The 24,765-nt window shown below is 42.5% G+C and overlaps 1 long non-coding RNA gene across 1 annotated transcript in view; it reads left to right on the top strand.

Annotated features, from left to right (window-relative positions):
* LOC103789884 (uncharacterized) overlaps positions 1-15,523 on the top strand; it is a 30,139-nt gene extending 14,616 nt beyond the window's left edge. Inside the window, exons 2-6 of the long non-coding RNA XR_001908751.4 lie at positions 3,702-3,841; positions 4,373-4,470; positions 5,862-5,966; positions 8,367-8,489; positions 14,834-15,523. This is a non-coding gene — a long non-coding RNA (uncharacterized LOC103789884). The remainder of the gene's footprint in view (positions 1-3,701; positions 3,842-4,372; positions 4,471-5,861; positions 5,967-8,366; positions 8,490-14,833) is intronic.
* The last annotated feature ends 9,242 nt before the right edge of the window (positions 15,524-24,765 follow it).

Genomic DNA, 24,765 nt, shown 5'->3' with positions numbered 1-24,765 from the left:
ATGCACTTTTCCAGCCTGTAAGCGCTAGCTGCCTGAGGGCCACCATGAGTGGCCAGTTCATCAGCAAGCAGAGTGACGTCACTGAGAAGGACCTCAGTCAAGTAATTTGTCCTTAGTTCCTGCTCTGTCAATATCGGTCTTTTCCGAACTGTGGCACTGGGTCAGCTGAACTGGCTCAGCTATCATTGATAATTTTTTTAAGCAAAGAAAACAATACCCATAATTTCATTTCAGAGACTATAGCTGAAAGCAAATTTGTAGACATTTGCATACATGAACACATATGTTCTCCATGTTCCACTGTGTTGATACCCTCTCATTTAATTTACCCCTTCCTGCTCAACATTTAGGAATATAATATGTGCACTAATATAAATAGGCTGGGATGTGTCCTTGTCATTAAATCGTTGCCCACGTCCACCATGGTGTCCTCGCCTGAGTTGATGGACGTGAGATTTTTCATTTTAGGAAGTTGCACTTCTTCAGGTTTTTGTTATGTCGTCATGACAAAGTGCTCTGCTGAAGGGCACCTGTGCCTGTCTCCTCTGGTTGGCTGAGTGCCTCTTAGAAGCAATGATAATGATGGCTTCCATCAGGTCAGATGGGGTCCTGGGTACTTTTACAAACATGATTTTACTTTCACTTCACAGGGATCTTGAAAAATTGACATAGACTTTAAAGAGGGGGAAACTGAGTGATTTGCCCAAAGTTACTCTATTAGAGAACAGGAAGCTGAGCCTTGAGACTCGCACCACAAGAAGAGTGTCCGGAGGGTCACTTGAAGGCCTCATTGTCCTCAGGCGCTCCTCCCCTCCACATCAGCTGTATTAAAATGTACACACACCCAACATAATTTATTCATAACATATGTAAGAGTTCATTTGCAGTTGCTTGGCTGACAAATAATGTGACATTGTGGACACATTTAAATATTTATTGATTTCAATTTTGTCGGGTGTGCAATTGTTGGCCCGTTTGTCCTCAAATGCATTTATCACTCCGCCCTGCTCTGCTGATACCTGGACCCCACGATTCCAGGTTCCCCTGCCAGCTGCTTCCCCATTGGGTTTGGCCAGTGGGTGGCACAGATGGGTGAGTTAGGGGAGGAGGAAAAGAGAAGCAAGGGTGTTGCCCTCTCACTTGGGTACTGATTCCACTTTCTCTGCAACTGCCTCCCACTGGCGGAGACTATCGGGATAGTCTCAGATGCCAACACATGGGCTGCTCCTGGATCTGGTAACTGATTTCTCACTCAGGCCTGGGCATGGAAGTGGGTTCCTACTGTCAATAATCTCTAAGTTGCTTCTCTCTCCTCTGTTGGTTTCTCAACATGTCCAATGTCTGTGAAACAAACTTGTTGCTTTTTGTTTTACATAGGTTTTTTTTTTCTGTTCTATTTTGTCATAGTAGAGCCCATTTTCTCAAACAGTTCCATAGCTTTGATAATTTTTAACACTTTGCAGATCCCATACATAGCTTTGGAAAGAATGTTTAATGATTAAGTTCTCTGAATGTCCTTCCTGAGGCAAGATGGCAATAAGATGGACTGAGGAACATGGCATCCTTTCCATTTGCTCACCTACTTATCTGATTATCCTTCTACTAACCTATGCATCTACTCCATCTCCTCAACCACCCAATCCTTTCACATTCATCTGTCTGTCTTCCCTACCACTCAATCACTCACTTACTCATTCATCTATCTAGTCTCCATCTATCCACCATCCATTCACTCATCCATCCACCTATCCACCAATTCCTATAGCTATCCTTTCTTCTATTCATTCATCCATACATCCATTCACCCATCCATCTATTCATATACTCACCCATCTTTTCATCTATCCATCCTTCCTTATATTCACTCATTCATCCATTCACCTACCAATCAACCGTCTATCCATCCATTCATCTGTTCATCTTTCCTTCTGTTCCTTCATCCATCCATCCATTCAAACATCCATCCATGTGTTCTTCTGTTCACTCATCCATCCACCCACCCATTCATCCACCCATAATTTTTTTCTGTTTATTAAACCACCCACTTATTTATTTATCTACCCATCCTTCCTTCATTCATCCACCTATCCATTCACCCATCCATTCATCCACTCACCCTTTCATTAATTCTTCCTTTTATTCAATAAGCTAGTATTGCTCATATGCCAAGTACCAAGTTGAAATCTGGGATAACAGAATAAATCATGCACTTTATTACTCTGCAGAGGTTTGCAATCCAGTGGGAAAGATGGCCACAAAAAAGTCAACTACTTTAGAGGGTGGTAAGAGCCCTGTAGAGAGCCTGATACATAATAGGTGTTCAGTAAAAACATGTATTGAATAAATGAGTGAACAAATACTGCCATGGGAATGGTAAAGGAATGTTTTGGGTAGTAAGAGTGGTGACTTCTTATGTGGCTCAGAAGGGAGGGACAACTTCACAGAAGAAGGGGCAATTTGAGCTGGTTGGGCACTCCCAGGAGAGAACCACTTATGAAGGCATGGGGGAATGGTCGGCCCAGGGAAAAGAAAAAATGTGTACAAAAGGAGGAGGTGTAAAAGAGCCACATCATTTCAGTAACTAGAAATCTACAGAGGCCGGGCACGGTGGCTCACGCCTGTAATCCCAGCACTTTGGGAGGCCAAGGAGGGTGGATCATGAGGTCAAGAGATCGAGACCATCCTGGTCAATATGGTGAAACCCCATCTCTACTAAAAATACAAAAAATTAGCTGGGCATGGTGGCTTGTGCCTGTAATCCCAGCTATTCAGGAGGCTGAGGCAGGAGAATTGCCTGAACCCAGGAGGCAGAGGTTGCGATGAGCCGAGATTGCGCCATTGCACTCCAGCCCGGGTAATCAGAGTGAAACTCCATCTCAAAAAAAAAAAAAAGGAAATCTACAGAAATACACTATTTCAAATGTGGGGGGCTTTTGTTTTATGTATATATATATATAATAGATTATTTAACCAATCATTTATTTACAGATATTTATGTTGCTCCTAAAATTTCACTATTAAAATCATTAATGAATGCTATTGTATCTATATCTTTGCCTCACTTAGCAATTATCTCCTTAGGATAAATTCCCGAGCATGTGATTACTAGGCTAAAGGCATGCTTCTTATTTTTTAAAAAAGTTAATTTCAGTTGACAAACTGCCTTCCAGAAAGGAATACCAATTTACATTTCCAACAACAGTGCATGAGAATGTCAATTTTCCCACATCCCTGCTATTTTTGATTTTTGTCAAACTTTTAATCCTTTCCAATACGATGGGTGAAAAAAAATGAGTCATTTTGATTTTTATTTAGCACTTTTGATTACTTATGAGGTAGAACATCTTTTTTAGTATGTATTGACTGAATATTTTGTTTTGTAATTCACCTCTTTGTGTTTACTGCTTAATTTTTTACTGAATACTGGTTTTTCTTTCGGCTTATGAAAGTTCATTTAACATTTTATTTTTTGGCAAATTAAGATTACTAAGCTTTTATCTGTAATACGTGTGGCGACTTTCCTTTTTTGCAGTTTGCGGCTTCTAGTTTATGTATCTTGCGGTTCATGACTTAGTTTCATTTTTAGGAAGTGAAATCTATTACATTTTTTCTTTATATAAAGTTTCTGTCTTCCTTAGAAAGCCTTTCTCCAGCACAATCTTAGAAGTTAGTTAGTTAATCCTATTTCCTTATGGTTTTAGTTGGAAGAAGTGAACTCGAGATCCAACTTGATCTTCAAATGGCCAGTGGATTCCACCAACGCCCTTGCTACAACGCTCCTTCGGTGTTTTGAGATGTCACCTTTAGAATCTACTGAATGCCCGCCTGTATGTGGAACTGTGTAAGAACTCTCTTTTCCAAAGCTTCCAAAACGTTGATATGTGTTGGCATACCTTGTTTCTCATAGACCCCTTCTTAGAGCCTGAATCCAGATACAGGAACCTGCATTTTTAACAATCTCTCCAGTTGATTTCCTTCCATTAATCCAGTGGTTCTTAACTGTTGGCTGCTGGTTATAATAATCTAAAGAGCACTTACTTCATCTACAGGCCACACTTCATCTACACCAATGAGATCAGCATCTCTGAGAGAGGCCTGTGAATTTGTATTTTTCTTAAACTCTCGGGTGACTCCAACCTACAATCGAAAGCACTGTGTTAACCTGTGAAATGCACTTCACCCTGTTTAATGACTGCAGCTTTATCTTGTAATTTACTGATTGAAACAGCAAGCTTGTCGTTCTTTTCTTTTTTGTTTCCTCTGCTATTACTGTAGGTTTGGTTAATTTTGTGATTGTCATTACAGCTTCTGATGTTTATTCTTGCAAGCAGACTTTATAATAATCAGTTTCCAAAAAAAATTTCTTTCTTAGAATAGATTGAATGGATACATTGAAGTTTAGCTTCCTGAACCTGCACAGATTTCTGAAAAATCCCTGATCTTCAGCTTCATCATCTATCAATCATCAATGTAAGTACTTGCCAGTACCCCAGATTCAAAAGTGTTGTCCCTGGGCCACCTGAGTTTCAGGGCTCCCCAGAGAGCTTCCAGGAAGAAACCATACCTCACAGAGAGGTTCTCTCTGCCCTTCAGCCCAACTGGCAACATGACCTTGGGCAGGGCGTGTACCTTAGGGTCCCTCATTTGACGAGAGAGGGACCTGGCATATAATGTTCCCGGAAATATAATTTATCCCGGAAATAATGTTCACTCAATCACTGAGGTAGTACTGGTTGTTGGCTAAGCCTGGAATGAGGTCTTGGAAGTTTTGAAAGCTTCCAGATCAATCCATAACTGGGAACCCACATTTGCATAATGTGCCTTTTAGTATTCTGTTCTTTGGATGATATCACTGTTGCAGTCACCATAATGGATATGTGCTTGGAGGAAATGTCTCCTTAGGTGTGTGTCAGAGCTCAAACGTGTGTTCCTCTTGCTTCACTGTCTTTGACTGAGTATGTGCAGGTGCAGTCTGGGCTCGGGTGCCCCAGTAGAGCACAAGTCAATTCTAGTGCAGGCCATTTGGGTAGAGGGATGGAGGGCCTTCCCAGGATGGGTCTCCAGCATCTTCCCCAGCTTCTCCAGCTGCCTGCCTTCCCTGCTTGACAGCTCTGGTGCAGAGTATGTGGGCCAAGGATGCACTTCCTCCATGAGGGGCCCTTGAGCCTTCTTCCTTCCAGAGCTTCTGGTGTCCTTAGACAGGTCCTGAGCAGAGCGTTGGCTGGGCTGACAGCTTTTACTTTGCTGTGATAACTCTGAACCCGAAGTTTTCTAAGAAGCAGCCTCCCGATACCTCAGGACTGCCCTTTCACATGGATGACCCATGGGCCACATTCCCCTGGTGATGGCCAGAGGACCCACCCCAGGCTTTGGGGGCACCTAAAAAATGTTTAAGGAAGGAATATGATCTCAGCTGAAACCATATTGCTGTGGAGGTTAGGATAGTTCAGGGGTAGATGCCGGAGGTGGGAAGAAGTGGGCTGCTGAGGGCAGATGGAGCAAGAGCATTGGTCCCAATGGGACAAGAGCAAGGAAAAACAGTTGGCAGGGACTTGAGGTCACACAGTGAGTGACTCTGTGGAAGACAAACCCAATGGTCCTGGCCCAGCACAAGAACCACGTGTCAAAGGGTCAGAGTAACAAGGACAACTTGAGGACATGGGCCTGTATTCTGGATTTTGACCATCTAATCTGGAACCAAGCCTTACCTTTTGGCTATGCCTTCTCCTGGGGAGGCCCACCTCTGCCTGTGACCCTAAGGCCCTGATGCCTGGGCTGCTCTTCATTTCTCTGATGATCTGCCCTTGCAAGAGTCAGTGTGTGTCCCACTTTCAATCTTTTTTTTTTTTTTTTTTTGACAGAGCCCAGGCTGAAGTACAGTGACACAATCTCGGCTCACTGCAATGTCTGCTTCCCAGGTTCAAGCTATTCTCCTGCCTCAGCCTCCCAAGGAACTGGGATTACAGGTGAGCAACATGGATTTCACCATGTTGGACAGGCTGATCTCAAACTCTTGACCTCAATTAATCCACCCACTTTGGCCTCCCAAAGTGCTGGGATTACAGGCATGAGCCACCACGCCTGGCCCCTCTGTCAATCTCGAGTCTCCACACATATTTTCTGAGGTTACATTCACAGACACTTTCAGGGGCCAGGAAGCCGACAAACTAGAGAGTAAACACCCTATGAGAAAGTCACAGCCAGCCTTCAGGGAGGGCTTGGCATGATGCCCAAAGACCCTAGCAGGTAAGTGGTGCTGAAAGGTGGGACCTTGATCCTGGCTTTTTCCCTCTGTGCGAGAAGAGTTGCTGTTTTACTGCTTCATGGCAGGGATGCGGGACAGACATCCTTGACACTGGGATGAGCCTGGCTGTAGCCCTGACCCTATGTCCCATGGCTGGGGAAACACTTGCTCTGTGGACAACACCTGCTGTGTGGGCAACACCTCTTCCCTCCTTGCATGGTCGAAGGCTGAGACCTGGGAGTATATTAGGAAGTCCATGTGACCATGCATTCATATTGTTTTCCACTACAGCTGCATCTGCACAATCTTAATGTTTTGCCCAGATGCCCATCGATGAGCCTAAGCACCCACAGTTCAGTGCTAAAAGCGTAGGTGCTCCCCAGATGCACTCCACCTCCAGGAGACCTGCCCTCAGGAGCTACCTTGAGCAGAGACACAGGGAGATCATGCTCTCCTTGCTGCAGGCCATCTGTAGCCCGTGACAGTCAGAAATAAACCTGTGAAGCTCACTCTCCCCCTACAACCCAGAGTAACCTGGGACTGTGCACCCTCCCGGAATTTCCAGTGCACTCAAGTTGAGGCTAGGCTTCAGCTACGACCAGTCCTTGGCCTGACTCTTCTTTTGCCCCAAACTGCACCTCTCACTGGCTTCTCCTGAGAGAACCTCCCTAGTAAGTCATTAGCCCCAGAATTCCATCTTAAGCTGTGCTTCTGTGGAACTGGCCTAAGGCAAAGAGAGGAGCTTAAGATTACATTTTTCTCTGACTTCTGTATTTCCTAGCTCAGGACTTGTACTCAAATCTGCTCGAAAACTGAGTCTTCATGTGACTAGCTGACCTGTGACTACTGACCAGTGATGTCATGGAGAGAGAGGGAGTTTTACCTCCTGGCTGAACTTGACCTTGTCTGGGCAGACTATGAATGGACATAACTAAAGGCTGAACGCTCACTGGAGCAGGGCATGGGACATGGGAAACTCACATCCCCTCTGACTCTCATTTTCAAGTGCACACAAGTGGGGAAAACTAAGCCACTGGTTTTCAGACTGAAATGCATGGATGTTTAGTGGTTCTTGAGAACCAGTAAAGGTGAAGGCAATCCAGCTGTGTGCAAGTGTCTGACCCCAGAACTGCCCCGTCTCTGACTTTGGGCTTTGAGGAGATGGGTTAAGGGCAAACCTTGGGGAATCCCACCTGGCACGGAGTAGAGAAAGCATCTGGAGCTTGTTATACAGGAGTTGGCACGAGCTGGGCATCTCTCCAAGCTCAGGAGGATTCATGGAAATTCCTAGATGAGAGATGTTTACAAGTTGTGTCCCCAGATAAACCACCATGTTTCCCCCCAAGAGGTCTCTCAAGGTCTCCATCGAAGTCAACATGCTGGGTCATAACAGCGGTAAGCAGAGACGCTTCTGACCTAACTGATGAGATGAACACCGACTGCCTAGCTTGTGTCATTAGGTGACTTTTAATGACAATAAAATGCGTCTTCCTACATTCGCCTTCAGCCTTCTCTACAAAATCATTTTCCTACAGATTCTAAGGACTGGCCAAGGCACTTTTACTATCCACAGTTGATTTAATAACCTTCTTTTTTTGTGTGGTAGCTTGCTGAAGTCAAAGAGGCTCTGACCAACAGGAAATACTTGATCACTCCACTAAGAAAATGTCAGAGAAAGAGGAAATACCCACACAGACACGGGTCATTTTAACAAAAAATGCACCTTTGCCATTTTGTTGACAAAAAGCAGATCACCTTGGCAAAGGACATTCTAGAATCTCTCCAAGAGAATGGACTGCTTTTTTTTTCCGTTTTATATATAGATGTGGTTTTTTTTTTCTTTTTGGCTATTTCGATTTGCATATTTGAAAACAACTGAAAAAGCAATTAATTCAAATCTAAATAACTTCCATGCTCAGAATTATGTTTATGGTCTTCCAGCAGACAAATTTATGGAGACGTCTGGGGACCAGGCCTCTGACACAGAATAAGCATCAATCTCTCCTGAAGACTGGTCGCGGGTTTATTTCTGAAACTTGTGTGGAATGAGGGAGCAAATCTAGAGTGTTTAAGATCTAATAATAATCACACACTTTAACACATTCAAATCATGATATTTCAGGAGACAGCAACCTTGGCTTTGCTTATAGCTCTAAGCAGGGCTGTTCCCAGAGGAGGACTGTCCTTCTGAGGAAAGAAGGCACGGAGCTGGTTACAATCCCAGGGAGGATGTCTGCACAGAGAGGTATTTTTTCTTTTTTTTCTCAATACAATTTACACAGAAGGGGCTTGCTGCCAGTGTGATAATTGAGAAACACCTGGAGAAAATGTCTCTCTATTAATTGACAATGGCTTTCTCCTCCTCAGTCCTCATCCCTCAGAAAGAAAAAATAAAAGCATAAAAGAAAAAAAAAAGGCAAAAAAAAATGGGGGGAAAAAAAGGAGCAACCAAGAGAGTTTGAGACATATAATCTCCAAGGCCAAAAGGAAAGACATATAATTTTCAAGGCCAAAAGGAAATAAGGCAGGAATTTGATGGGTGATTAATGGCCATGCTGGAGCAGTGGGAGTGGTGTTGATGTCAGAGCCTCCAAGAATGATTCCTCTTTGGAAAGAGGAAAAGGCAAGTAGATCCCAAAATAGCCGTTTTTTAAAATCAATTTTCTGAAACCTGTGATATTCTTCCTGGGTAAACTTGAAGCTCCAGAAAAGAGGTGGTCCCTCCTGGAAGAAGCAGTGAATGGGCTTCCCTAGTCTCAAATTCCACTGGACTTACCCACCTACCGGTCCCAAAGGATTGCCTGCATCCCAGAACCTCCCTGGACCCTTTCTTTTCACAGCAGCTCTTAGGAAAGCACATCACCCAGGGAGCTTCATCAGTGACGATCTGAATGTGTTGTGCACAGAGGAGGTTTGACCGGTGGGAAGCTGGTCAAATTCATAACTGAAATTCTATGTGTTTTTTCTGTTATAATTGCAGTAAAAGATGTACTTTTGTAGGCAGTCTGGATCAGTCCTGAGAAAGAGAAATAAATCCTATGTGAATTTCATTTCTCAAAGGAAGGTATGCAGAGTGCCAGATTTGTGAACTCTCTTGGTATATCACTCCAATAGCAGCTTTATGTCATATATATAGTTGGTCGTCAAAAATTATTTGGAAGATGAAAGCAATGAATAAAAGATAATTGATTATTTCCTTAAAAATCTGTTGGTTCCTTATATAATTCTGGTTAAAATCCTAGAGCTGAGATTATTAAACTATATGATCTGGGAAATTCACATCACCTCTGGCTCTAATTTTCAAGTGCACACAAATTGGGAAAACTAAGCCACTGGTTTTCAGACTGAGATGTGTGGAAGTTTAGTGGTTCCTGAGAAGTGCTTCAGCTGAAGAAGGGTTCAAGGGCATAGAACTTCCCCTAGCCTATACTTGCTTATCTTACTTAACTGGAACAATTATTCACCTTTTACTTTTAATCACTGGGTGTAATTTATATACAATGAAATTCACCAATTCCAAGAATATCAGTTTGATACACTTTGACAAATGCACATGGTTTGTAACTACCACCACTATCAAGATGTGGAATATTTCCATGACTCCAAAAATGTCTTCAGGCTCCTTTATAGTCAGTCCTCTTTTCCTACCGTGATCACAAAAACAACAGCCTTCATTCGTTTTTATTTCTTCTGTAATTTTGTATCAACTGAATTATATCATATGAAGAAGTTTTATTGGTCTGACTTATTTCATTCCACATAATACTTCTGAGATTCATCCATATTATGGGGAGTAGTAATTTCTTTTTTATTGATGAGTAATATCCTCTTGTATGACTATCCTACAATTTGTTCACCCATTTGACATTTGAGTTGTTTCCAGTTTGGGGCTATTAGGAATAATGCTACTATGAACATACATGAAACAAGTCTTTGTGTGAAAGTATATTTTCATTTCTCTCAGTAAAATATCTAAAAGAGACTTTTCCAGTATATGGTCATTTTGTGTTTAGCTTTATAAGGAAGTCCCAAACTGTTTTTTCAGAGTGAATGTACCATTTTGTATCGTCAGCATCAGTGTGCGAGGGTTCCAGTAACTCTGCATACTGGTCAACTTTCGGTATTTTCAGGCTTTTAAATTTTAGTCATGCATGTAATGGTATCGCATTGTGGTTTTAAATTGCATTTCTCTAATGACTAATAAAGTTGGGTGTAGTTTTACATCTTTTTTTGCCATTTTGTCCCAAGTCCTTTATAAGATTATGGCTGGAAAAGGACAAGAGAGAAGCCTTGTTGACAATTACTACTTATCTATCAAGCACCAAAAGAAGCAACAGCACTCTACCACTGGAGAACAGGCAAAAGCATGGTGAGAGACTCCTCCTGCAGTGCAGATGAGCAAAGATCATTTAAAATCTGAGGCTGTAGCAGTAATTCTGAGAAGTATATTTAGGCTCATCAGCCTGCACCCAAGCACAAAATAATAACAACCCATTACTAATGGAAGTTAAAGACTCTGCATGGAGAGTAACCATGGCAACAATAAAACCAATTTCTGACTAGATTGACTCAAACCATACTAGCAGCCAAACAAAAAAAGAAAAATGTAAATATTGAGGAATAAATGCTATATATCTCAGCAGTTCTGGTCTACACACGATGCTAGCATTCAGTCAAAAATTACAAGATATGTAAAAGATCAACACACACACACACACACACACACAGTCCCAAAAAAACACAATAGAAAACAAAAATACAACTCCTCGTCAGAGCCATAAAAAACCAGTGTAGAAACCATCAAATAACAATTTACCAATAACAATGATTAACTTGTAAAAGATCCAGTGGGAGAAAATGAACATATCTATAATTATATGGAGAAATTTCCACAGTCAGGGGAAGCCATAAGAAAAAGTCAAATGGGGGCCGGGTGCAGTGGCTCAAGCCTGTAATCCCAGCACTTTGGGAGGCAGAGGCGGGTGGATCACGAGGTCAAGCGATCGAGACCATCCTGGTCAACATGGTGAAACCCCATCTCTACTAAAAATATAAAACTTAGCTGGGCATGGTGGCGTGTGCCTATAATCCCAGCTGCTCAGGAGGCTGAGGTGGGAGAATTGCCTGAACCCAGGAGGCGGAGGTTGCGGTGAGCCAGCGTCGCGCCATTGCACTCCAACCTGGGTAACAACAGCGAAACTCCGTCTCAAACAAAAAAAAAAAAAAAAAAAGAAAAAGTCAAATGGATATACTAGATGTTTTTTTTTAAATACATGATACCAGAAACAAAGTCCTTTAATGAACATCGGTAGACTCAACACAACTGAAAGAAGAATCAGTGAATTTGAAGATAATTCAATAAAATTAGACAAACCAAAACACAAAAAGAAAGAGAAAAGAGTGAAAAGTAAACCAGAACGAAGCATCCAAAGGCTGTGGGACAATATCAAACTGTTAAATAAACATTTGAATGGAATGTCGTTGGAATGCCACAGAAGACAGAAGGTGCACTAAAAAAAGTGTTTATTGAAATAATGGTCACTTTTTTAAAGATTAGTGGTGAACACCAAATCAAAACCCCAAGAATTTCAGAGAATCAGTATAAATTACAAAAGATAAGGACAAAAATGCCCTTCTACATACATCACTATAAAACTGCAAAAAAAAAAAAAAAAAAAAAAGAGAGAGAGAGAAATGTTGAAGGCAGCAAAGAAAGAAAAGACTCTTTTCAAAGAGAAAGAAAGAGAAGAAGAAAACTATAGCAGCATTCTTTTCAGTAACTATGGACGCTAGAAGACAATGGGAAGGCATTTTTAAAGTACTGGAAACAATACTATTAACTCAAAATTCTATATCCAGCTAAAATATCTTTCAAAAATAAAAGTGAGATAAACACTTTCTAGACAGGAAAGAAAGAAACAAACCTGAGAGAATGCACAGTTAACCAACAGGAGCCAGTACAAAATATGTTAATGTTCTTCAGGCAAAAGAAATGTAGTATCAGATAGAAACTTGGATCTACATATAAATGAAGATTTCTAGAAACAGTAAACATGAAGTAAATATAAAAATGGCATATTTTTTTCTTATTTTCATCACTCTAAAATATAATTATCTATCTAAAGCAAAAATAGTAACAATGTATTATGGAATTTATGTAAAAGGAAAATGCACCACAATAACAGCACAAAGAAGGAAAAAGCAATTATGAAAATATTATCATAAGTGTCTTACATTATACATGAGATGGTATAACATTTTTTGAAGGTGAGAAATTCAAGATGTATATTGAAACCATAGAGTAAAAATTTTAAGAAAATGCATAACTAATATGCAAATAGTGAAGATAAAATGAAATCATAAAATTACTGAATTCAAAAGTAGACATAATGAAGAAAAAAACCAGATGAAACAAAAAGAACAGAGCTAACAAAATGGTACTATTAAATCCAACCTTATCTATAATTGCAATAAATATAATGGACTTAAATACCCCAATTAAAAGGCAGAATAAACTGTCAGATTATATAAAAAGCACTACTACTAAAAACAGATACATGCTGTCTACAAGAGAACTACTTCAAATAGAAAGGCATAGATGATTAAAAATAAAAGAATGGGAAAAGGCTTTGCCATGCCCACATTCATCATAAGAAAACTGGTGTGAGTACCTTAATAGCAGATACAGCAGAATTTGAAACAAAGAGTACTTCTGTCAGTGGCAAAGAAAGACACTGCAAAATCATAAAGGAGTGAATTCACCAAGAAGAAGTAATTTTAAATTGATAACAGAGTTTCAAAATAGGAAATAGCCAAAAATAGAGCCACACGTAACATATGTGAAGTCGATTTTTTGGCAAAGGTGCTAAGGTAATTCAATGGAGGAGAGCAACATGATAAGGACACAGAATTAGTTTCGCATAAATGGCACACATCATGAGGCACCCACATTGATAGTGAAAATGGTGACATGAGTTACATCAAGGAAATCACTCCAGGGGCCTTTGGAGGAACAGTCCAGGTCCCGTCCACTTTCCTACTGTTGTCCTCAGTGTTGTCCTAGAAAGATCTGGCTTTTGGATTCACTGATAGGGTGTGCTTTTCATATTGCTGTTCTATTTAATTATTTTCCTCCATTTTTCTTTTTTTTTAAATTACTTTCTTAGAGCTTACCTTGCTGTTCTTTTTTTAAAACACTTTGTTGTATATACCTAGCCTTTGTTTAATTTTTGTTTCAGGTTCTAAAAAATTCAGTTATAACTGTTTTTCTGAGTCCTATTTTGGTTATATCCCACATGTTTTGACATTAATAGTATTTATTGCTTTTTCTAACTGTTTTTTGAGATGAAGTCTTATTCTTTTGGAGTACAGTGGCACGATCGCAGCTCACTGCAACCTCTGCCCCCTGGGTTCAAGTGATATTCTTGCCTCAGCCTCCTGAGTAGCTGGGACTACAGGTGTGCGCCACCACGCCTAGCATTCGTTTTTAGCTTCAAAGTCACTGTGGGGTGTGTGAAGCAGGGTTCACCATGTGAGCCCTGGTTTCTCTAGCACATTCGCAAGTCACTGGTTATTCTATCACTTGTATAAGTCTAGGGAGGCAGAAGGCTAACATAGCAAATCAAGCAAAGCAACTTTATTACCTATAGATATCAAGGTGAGCCAGTGCCCCAGGGCTTGCTCCTGGGGCAAATGTAGTCTTATCTCAGTGTCTCACATTACATTGCCCTGGAACTGATGGACCCCAAAAGGCCACTCTGCCTGGATTTTATGCCTAGGCAGAGTTGAGTTTCTGGGCTAACGCACTGAAGGACATCGTGTTCTAGGACGAGCAGGAACAGCCCGGGCTCCGTTCTAGCCAGTTCCTCGTTATCTCAGGATGTTACATTCCCGGCACATTCTATAGTTATTTTTGAGAACTACAAGTGAGAAAGGGGGAAGAGCTGGGTGAGCCAAGGCCATGTGGGGATTCATCCTGCATGCTGCATATGATTTTTGGCTATAGATTCATCTACTCTTGTCACTCTAATCCCATCTGGTTTCTGTCTTCTAGGAATTCCTCACATGTTCTGGTCTGCTGATCCACATTTTCTTGTTTTGCACTGTCCATATGTACTTATTCTCTATTAATTTTGTTTTAAAATATTCTTCTATTATTTTAGGGAAGTTAGAACAGAGTGGTTTTTGTCCTTTAGTCTGTTATTTTAATTTGTCTCTTACACAAAGTCTCACTTACGGAATATTATCAGTAGTTCACTTGCGCCTTTCTCATACCCTGAATCTTTGGGGTTTATTTTTGCACTAGAGTCATTTTTATAAGTTTTTTCATCTTTGTTGCATCTTTTTTAGAAAGGTGTTTTTATGCACCAGAATAAAGAAATACAATAGGCTTTTTGGTTAAAATTATATCTGTGTGTGTGTGTGTGTGTGTGTGTGTATAAATTATATTTTTTGTTTTTACTAATGAAATATGGAAGAATTTCTTCAACATATTTTACAAGAATTCCTTTAAGGTATAACAGTAACTCAGGATCAGATTGGATGTAACTTTCAAGGCAATAAATATTTTTATTTTTCTGGTGGTCACAGGCGAAAGAGGAGACATCGTTCACTGGATGTTGGAGAAGAGATGAAAAAAATAAAGGAGAAGGCAGTTTAGCAACGGGATGGAGACAAAAAAGAATCCTGTACTCACGAAATTCAGGGGATCTTCGTCCTCCTCTCCCCTTCATAAAGGAGCGAGGCCTGTCTGATAGGAACAGGAAGAGTTGGACTCTCACTGGTCAGTATTTTTCTCTCAGGTAGGATTCATGTGTTAAAGAAACTGCCCTTATGTGCTCTCTGTAACCAGCCTCTCTTGAAAAATAGGTCACAATTCTCCATGCAGTAGGCTGGATAAGCACTCGCAGGTTGTCAGCTTGAGGGGAATGTATCAGAATGCTGACTTTGGCTGCAGATGCAAGCTATGTTCTCCCACAGTTTAGTCGATATCTTCCTACCTCGCTGGAGCGTGTCTCAATTGACGCAAAACTTGCAGGCAAGAAAGTTCTGATTAAGTACTCTCTGTAAACCTCAAGTGTGCCCGAAAACATGTAGTGGCCGTTGAACTTGAGCACCATGATTCCCGAAACACACTATGGACTGGGCACAGCAGTCAATAGTTTGGGGCCAGTGGTGTAATTTGTTCTGTTGAAGGAGTGTGTAGATAAGAGACATTAGGCTGGGCGCAGTGGCTCACGCCTATAATCCCAGCACTTTGGGAGGCCGAGGTGGGTGGATCATGAGGTCAAGAGATCGAGACCATCCTGGTCAACAAGGTGAAACCCCGTCTCTACTAAAAATACAAAAAGTAGTTGGGCATGGTGGCACGCACCTGTAGTCCCAGCTACTCGGGAGGCTGAGGCAGGAGAATTGCTTGAACCCAGGAGGCGGAAGTTGTGGTGAGCCAAGATGGCGCCATTGCACTCCAGCCTGGGTAACAAGAGTGAAACCCCGTCTCAAAAAAAAAAAAAAAAAGAGAGAGAGAGACATTAGTGGTCTGGAGAAATCAGAGAGTGTTCAATGGAGACACAGCAAAGAATGACTGGGCTCAGAGTGGCTGATGCGTCTAGACTCCACTGCCCAAAATAAGAGTAATATGGTTTGGCTGTGTCCCCACCCAAATCTCATCTTGAATTGTAGTTATTATAAACCCCAAGTGTCAGGGGAGGGACCAGATGGAGAAAACTGAATAGTGGTAGTGGTTTCTCTCATCCTACTCCTGTTACAGTGAGTTAGTTCTCACAAGATCTGAAGGTTTTATAAGGGGCTTCCCCCTTCCCTGGGCACTCCTTCTCCTTGCTGCCACCATTTGAAGAAGGACATGTTTGCTCCTCTTCCAGCATGATTGTAAGTTTCCTGAGGCTTCCCCAGCCATGGTGAACTGTGAGTCAGTTAAACCTCTTTCCTTTATAAATTACCCAGGCTCAGGTAATTATTAGCAGCATGAGAATGAATTAAGACAGATAGCCACTAGTTGTACATGGATATTAGAATTCGAATTTAAATTTAAAATATTAAATAAAATAGAAACCTCAGCTGCTCAGTCTCACTGGTCGTATTTCAACACTCCATGGCTGCCAGGCACTGGTGGCAATGCTATATCGGGAAGTGCAGATGTAGAACACCACAGAAAGGTGTATGGACGGTGTTGTTTCTGACGGCCAGGGAAGGACACAAGGGGATGTGCTGGACGTGACCCTGTCACTGTGGTTCCTAAAAGAGCAAAGTCAAAGGGATTTGCTTTCCTCTGCCATGCTCCAGACGGAAACAGAGACACCCAGATACGCTCCCCACACTCGAATGTCTTTAACATCATTTTACATATGCATTCCATTGAATGCCACTGTTACTCCATGTCACCCACTGAATCCAGAACAAACGTCTCACCATTTGTAAAAATTACATGAGAGAAAACCCCAGAATGCCTAAATGGGGCTCCCTGTGAAATCAAGTCTTAGTACATTGAGTTTAGTTCAAATGTATTTTGAAAACAGTGGTTTCGATTGTTGTAAACTACAGAACACATGGACAATCCCTGGAGAAGCAGATGTTAGATCTTCTGATAGCAGTAAAACGTCCCCCCAAAAATCTTATAAACATGAACAAACTTCACTAATAGAGTATCTAGCATTTAGGGAGATAGGAATGCATGGTGGATGTCATCCGGCTTTCTAAAATAGTGGCATGAGTGTCATTAAAAAAAGAAATATTCTTTTAAATGTCTGTTATTTAGTTTTAAAATGAAAAATATTGAATAGTTAAACTTTATTAAGTGTAAAATTGGTTTTTAGAGTGCTTTGGAATAGTAGCTATCAGGAAGCAAAACTTGAGAAGTCACTGAAAGCAGCTGCTCCATAATAAATAATAATAATAAAGAAAAAATTAAGAGGCTAATTTTTAGGACTAGGTTCATGGTGGAGCCCACGGGTTCATGTAAAAGGCTATTGTTAGTTCTGGGCTCATATCTCAGGAAGCTCTATAGCCACAGGCAGACCCAAGCCTGATCCCCAAGGACCTGTGTTCTGTAAGTAGTTCAAGCCAGACTCTGAGAAACTGGAGGCCCACATGCTTGGTGTAGCTGGTCCACCTTCAAGCATTCTCTCTTATCTCTTGTTTTTTGTTTTTTTTTTTGTGTGTGTGTGTGTGTATTGGAATTTATTGATAGAATGTAAAGAAGAAAATGAGAATATGGGATGAGGTACTGGGAATGACAAGCAGTTCAGAAGGCCCAATTTTCTTTCCAAGGTAGGGAAGGTACATTTGGTTCAGTTCTCTAAGTAGTTCAACTTTTTAATTTTTTTTTTTTTTTTGCAAATGTAAGGAACCCAGGAGAGCAAGAACTCACAGAATATAGTAGTCATGTGTTATTGGACTCAGGAGAAAGCAACTGTAAACAAGGGCTTAGAAATGAAAGAGACGGAATCATTTTAGCACAAGTTACTTTGATATCCAACTGTTTCTCTTACACTGAGCCACACGTAGTACCCATCACATTGGAGAAGAGAACCCAGTTTGTGGGCTTCAAGGTCATTACAGCCCCTCCCTCCTTTGCTCACCTGCTATGTATGATTGGTTCAGACTCTGCCATCATCCTGAACACATTCCACTGTGAACTTCCCTCCGTGGCCATGTTTGATCTTCAAGCCCTGAGTCTCTGGAGAACAGGGCTGTGTGTAATGCTTTGCCTTCTCAGCAATCAGCACACCCACATTTTGTAGTAGATTTCATCAGAATAGACAAATGAATGACGTGGCATTAGAGGTACATGATATGGTTTGGCTGTGTCCCCACCCAAATCTCATCTTGAATTGTAGTTCCCATAATCCCCACATGTTGTGGAAGGGACTCAGTGGGGGGTGATTGAATCATAGGAGTGGTTACTCCCATCCTACTCTTCTTGCAATAGTGAGTGAGTACTCACAAGAACTGATGGTTTTATAAGCAACTTTTCCCCCTTTTGCTCAGCACTTCTTCCTGCTGCCATGTGAAGAAGGATTTGTTGGCCTCCCCTCTGCCATAATTGTAAGTTTCCTGAGGCCTCCCCAGCCTTTTGGAACTGGGAGTCAGTTAAACCTCTCTCCTTTATAAATTACCCAATCTCTAGTATGTCTTTATTAGCAGTGTGAAAATGAACTAATACAGGGCATTTCTCCCAGACCAAGAAACCCAGGTAAGAGAGGCATGGTCGCTCAGTCGGCTTGGAGGATTGTCTTATGATGCTGTGCAGGTATTCACCCTCAGTCCTGGAATCTCCTTTTTTTTTTCCTCACAATCCTACTCAAAATCATAACCAACTTGAAGATGTAATCAAGTGATGACTGCGTGGTCATCCAATGCCAAGGGCCCAGAACTGCAGTGTATACTTCAAGGTGTGGCTTCAACCCTGCCTGGGGGGTTTAAACACAAAACCAATTCTCAGTGACTCTGTCAACCAATAAACTCCGTAAACATGTTTATTAGTCATTGGCCGTGTGCCTAGAGTGCGTTTGCTCCAGGTCTCTCATCCTGCTAGAGGTTAAGTTTCCTTAAATAGAAAGAGCCATAATTTCCAAGGAGAAGCTGGCTGGCTATTTCTTACGGGAGCACAAAAGAAATGGCCTATCGATTTATTATGCATTGACTTTCACGTCTTAAGAAATAGAATAATAATTACCAAATTTCTCTATTCAAGAAAAACAAGTCAGTACTTTATACAGTAAATATGGGCCTGTACCATGACCTACACACATGCGAGTTTTTGGTAAATACAGAAATTGGATATTCGTCGCTGTAACTATTTACTGCAATTGAAAAAAGATAAATAATGGATGGCAATGTCACTTGTTGATTAACATTCTACAGAAAGAAAACATATACCCATTATTCCTTTCATGAATTTGGCCACTGAAGGTTGATACATAATTGTGCTTCACATTTGCTTCTAATTAGCTGTGAACCTGATCCAGGCCATACAAAGTCCAGAACTAAGGTACTTTTCCAGTTCTTTCTGTCTGGCCTTAGGCAGAAGAGGCTGGAGTCCAGGGAGTCACGGTCACTTGAATGGGTGCTGGGTTCATAAGTGCTTGTGCATGCTGGACGATGCTTGATGCAGGGTTCCCTGCTCATCTCTTGCCAGGACAGGTGCAGTTATGGGCTTCTGCTACTTGACACCCTTCACCCACCGGCTTTCAGCCTGTTCATCTGGGAAAAGTATTGATGTTTGCCTCAAGGGTGGAACTGGTATAGGGACCCTGCCAAGATCCCTATCCAAGTGATCCAAGATCTGCTAAGCATCCTCTGGAGGCAGCTTGAAGATAGCTCCCATTTAAGCTCAGAACTTACTACCTTGGCCTAGGGAGCATGCTGTGAGAGGACCAGAGAACAAGGGAGGTGACAGCTCCAGGAGCCACATGACTAGCAGGGAATAGGAGGTGGTGGATGCACATTCAGCCCCTCACCTTTCTGTGAGACCATCTGAGGCGCACTCTTCACAGCGTCTGCCAGGGAAACCCTCGTGCTGCTGGGCCTCAGTTGCTTACTGCAGTCACTTCTTCACTAACAAGAACTTATTGGCTTTTCTTTCTTCTCTGTGTCACTTCTCTCCACCCTCTCTGTGCTTCCTGTGGTCATGCCCCACATACTCCTTGCCCCCAAAGCCTTATCTTGTACTCTGTTTTAGAGGAACCCAAAATCAAGTCACTTGCATCTTGACCAAGACAGGTACGTTACTGAGGGTCTCGTGTTGCCTCTCTGCCTACACTGCTCCACCAGGAAAAGGGTTTCTGTCCTGGGTGTGTCCCCAGGAGGGTAAGCCCTGCTTTTCTGGTCTGGTCCTCTGCCCTGTCCTTAGCCTGTCTCACAGCAGGGCCTGGCTTTTGGGAGGTGGCCAAGCCCTGCCTGACAATGCCTGGCAGGCCCACTTCTGCACACTGGTCCCATGAGTGATGGTGTAGGGATCCCGCCCAGCGTTCATGACCAGGGGACCCCCAGGGCACAGGAAGGACTGGGGTCCATTACTCAGGGCAAGCAGCAAGGTCTCTGGAGACGTTTCTGCTGACTGATAATTAAAACAAAAAAGCAGAGTGAGAAAGACTACCGTGGTTGGTGAAACCCACCCACTCCCGGAACGCTTCTCACAGTTTTTGTAGCATGCCCAGTTAAAGGGGCATTTCTGGAAATTTTTGAAGACACACACACTATTTGAGAGCCAGAAATCGTAACCAAGAATCCACCAACTATCTCTGCATCTGCCCTTTATCTACCCTTCCCAATGATCATCACATACTTCCCTTTCCTCTCTCTCTCCCCTTTTCTCTCTTTCTTCCCCTCTCTTTCCTGCTACCCCTCCCCCCTCTCTTCTCCTTCCCTCCTCTCCCTCCTTTCTTCCTTCCTTTCTGCATTCTTTTCTTCCTCCCTTTTTCCATCTCTCCTCCTTCCATTCTTTTCTCCCTCCCTCCTTCCCTTCTCCTGTCCCTTCCTGTCTTCCTCTCTTCCTCCTCCCCTCCAATCTTTTCTTCTTTCCCCCTCTTTCTCTCCTTTACTCCCTTCTTCTCTCCCTCCCCCTTTTTCTTTCTTCCATCTTTTCTCCTTCCCTCTCTCCTTCCCTCTCCCCCCTTTCCTTTCTCCCTTCCTCTTGCCTTCCCTCCTCCCTTCCTTCTTTTCTTCCTCTCTTCTTCTCCCCTCCCTCTCTTCTTCCTTTCCTCCTTCCCTCCTTTTTCTCTTCTTCCCTCCCTCCCTCTCTTCCTCTCTCCCTCCTTCCTTCTCTCCTTTCTCTCTCCCTCCCTTCTTCCTTCCCTCTCTCCCTCACCGTCTTTTCTCCCTCTTTAGCCCCCTGTCCCTCTCTTAGCTTCCTTTCTGACTCCATGTCTTCTTCCCTTTCCACCTCTCTCTTCTCTCCATCCAAAGCATTCCCTGCCCTCAGGATCTCCTTCTCCATCTCCTCTTGCTCTACTGGAACCTTTGCCTCGTGTTCCAGGACTTCTGGAAGCTCTGAAGCTTCCTACCTCTATTGTGAACTGAACCACATCTTAATTTGGGTAAAGATGAAGAGCAGCCTCTGTGGTGTGTGCCATGTCTCTCTGTAGCTCCAAGTGGTTTTTCTCAGGGAAAGGGACAGAGGGAACAAAATCACGGCTGGATACCAGAGGACAGGTGGGACCTAGCAGGGACGTGCTGAGGGCTGTTTCCAAGGAAAGAGCCCAGGCCCGGCTCTTGGGAAGGCAGAACCAGTTAGGAAAACTGCCTAACTTCTCACCCAGACTCTCCCTCCTCTTTCTCCTGTTTCTCTTCTCCACCACTTTCTCAACAAGGTCAAGGCCACAGCAGTAGCAGATCCTGCCCAGATCTAACGTGTGGGCGAGTGCAAGCCTGATGGGAGGGTATGGAGAGAGGGGCTACCTCCCCTTCAAATCCACCGAACATCTTAAACCACTTCAGGGCTTTGAGGAAACCCAGGTTGTATTTTGCCAAGCACGTTTCCTGTTACTTTTCATACCCAAGTGTATTCTAAAGGAAATGAAATCCACATGTTTCTGATCATTTATACTTAAATCATCAAAATATTGCCTTTTAGGGGCTTTGTGTGTCAGGAAACCCTTTGAACCTTTTTCACAGCAGTGTTCACTACCTCGTGGAAAGGCAAACAGGAAGCGGTGATCTGCAGAGGGCATTCCGATGACCCCAGGATGGATCCGGGGCACCCGGGGTCGGACCCTCCTGAGTGGGCCTGGGCGGGGGCCTTGGGGCTGGCGCAGGAAGGCTGAACACTGCCAAACATCTGGACTCCATCCCTGGCCAGAGTCACTGACTCTCTTTGGGACATTGGGCACAATCATTTAACCTCCCAGGGCCTCAGTTTCCTCCAAAGTCAATGGGACACTTTAGAAAACTAATTTGAATGATACACTAGCAAGAAGGAAAGCAAGATTACGAGAAACATAAGACGCATATCCGCCAAACACAATGTGTGGGCCTTATTCCCTCCCTGAAGCAAAGCATAGCTTGTCCAATTATATTTTACTTGAGTGTGTGTGTGTGTGTGTGTGTGTGTGTACATCTTAGATGATACTAAGATGTTAACTTATTTTAAAATATATTTTGGTCATTTTTTTAAAGATTTCTCTTCTTTTAGAAACACATGTTAAACTATTTTCTGGTGGCTTGATACCTCAATATATTGGCGTTGCTTTGCAATAATTGGGATGAGGGAGAGGGGAAATGGGTGGGATAGAGGTGAAGTGAAGGGGTCAGGAATTTGATAATCATTGAAGCAGGTGAGGAGTGAGTCTAGGTCTTCATTATACCCGTCTCTTTACTTTTATGTGTGTCTTTAACATTTTAAGGTGTTCAACATAAAACACAGAAAGTAGACTGAACATGATGACTCATGCCTGTAATCCCAGCACTTTGGGAGGTAGAGGAGAGAGGGTTGCTTGAATCCAGGAGTTCAAGACCAGCCTGGGAAACATAATGAGACCCCCATCCCTACAAAACAATTTAAAAAATTAGCTAGGCGTGGTGTAGCATGACTGTAGTCCCAGCTACTCAGGAGGCTAAGGCAGGAGGATTGCTTGAGCCCAAGAGGTTGAGGCTGCAGTGAGCTATGATGGTGCCACTGCACTCCAGCCTGGGTGACAGAGCAAGATTCCTTCTCTACTTATTTTTTTAAACCTAAAACTAAAACAAATATAAAACTTGAAAGTAAAACCTATGATTCCCTAAATAATCGTATCCCTAAAATAGGATGTTATGATTAGACTAGCTTGAACATATTCAAATTAGCACATCTCAGTGTATAAAGTTCAGAATCATTCCCTAATGTCACAAACCCCAATGCAGAAAAATGCAATTTATTTATGTTGAACCAGATGAAATTGCAGTTTTCGTAGGTTATGAAATGAAGGATTATTGGCAAATTCAAATGGTTCAACCTAAATAGCTCAACCTAAATTTCAACACTGTTACCCAGATCTACAGCATGCACGTGGGGCCCTGTGTTCAATACAGGAAACTTAGAGACCAGTATGTCACGAGGCAATAAAGAGAGGTTCTCACAGTAGGTGGATAAAAACTGAGGTTGTAACAACAGAAAGCCATTTCCTGTCTGAGGAAGGACCCCTGGAAATGGTCTAGAGCAGCATCCCCTGCCTTTCTGGCATCAGGAACTCATTTCTTGGAGGACAATTTTTCCACAGAGGGGAGAGGGGATGGTTTGGGGATGATTCAAGCACATCACATTTATTGTGCACTTTATTCCTGTTACTATGACATGATGAAATAATTCTCCAACTCACCATCATGTAGAAACAGTGGGAGCCCTGAGGTTGTTTTCCTGCAACTAGATGGCCCTGTCCGGGGGTGATGGGAGACAGTGACAGATCATCAGGCATTAGATTCTCATAAGAAGCAGGCAACCTAGATTTCTCGCATGTGCCGTTCAAAATAGGGTTCCTGCTCCTTTGAGAATCTAATGTCACTGCTGATCTGAGAGAAGGAGGAGCTCAGGTGGTGATGCCAGTGATGGGGAGTGGCTGTAAATACAGAAGAAGCTTCATCTGCTTGCCTGCTGCTCACCTCCTGTGTGCAGCCTGTATCCTAACAGGCCATGGACCAGTAGCAGTCCATGGCCCAGGGGCTGGGGACCCCTAGTCTAGAAAGATGGGTTTCCTAGGGATAAGATGGAGCTGTCCAAGTTCATGGCCTTCTTGAACAAAGGCACAAAAGATGGCAAGTCTAAAGGGTTTTCATGCTCCACAAAAGAGGAATGAACTAATTATTTAACACAAAAATGGCTCTTGGAATCTCTATTTGGAAAGAATCTTAATGGAGTCTCAGAACCGATTAGCTGTGTAACCTTGAATGTGTTACTTGGTCTCTCTAAGTCTCGGTTTCTTCACGCTGAAAGTGGGGGGGAAATAAACCTGTCTCCTAAGATACTTGTAAAAATAAAGTGAGGTGAAATGAGTAGAGAGAGGAGAAGAAGAGAGAGAGACAGACCAAAGAGGGTGGAATCTGAATCTGGGCTTATTTTAGGACATTAGGTTGTATAATTTAAGGCAGGCCCACAGCGTCTGCTTGCTAGACAATGTCTGTCTCATGGCTTTGGTTCAACAATTTTAACATAAACCATAGAGTGCTTTAATCTATTTCTTCTTTTCTGTTGTTTTGATCTGGAATGGCAAAGCCAACCCTAACCTCCATCCTAAGTGGCAGCCTTCTTAAACCCTGCTTCAGCTAAAATGAGCATGTCTTAGGATTCTGCTCAGAACTCCCAAAAAAGATGGCTTCCCAAGGCCCAGACAAGGCAATGAGGGTCAGAGTGCAGGTAACCCAGGGGGGCTTTAGCCCTGGTCTCGCATCCAGAGAGAAAATGGCTCCTTGGGTGTATTCTTCTCTGTCTATCCTAGTGACCCCCAAGAGAATGGGGCTTCCATTTTAAAGCAATAGAATTTTTGAGGCTTAACTTACAGCAAGTTTAAATAACATTTTTTGTTTGTTTGTTT

Source organism: Callithrix jacchus, chromosome 22 (genome assembly GCF_049354715.1).
Source record: "Callithrix jacchus isolate 240 chromosome 22, calJac240_pri, whole genome shotgun sequence".
NCBI classification, from domain to species: domain Eukaryota; kingdom Metazoa; phylum Chordata; class Mammalia; order Primates; family Cebidae; genus Callithrix; species Callithrix jacchus.
This window is presented reverse-complemented; position numbering and strand designations above follow the sequence as displayed.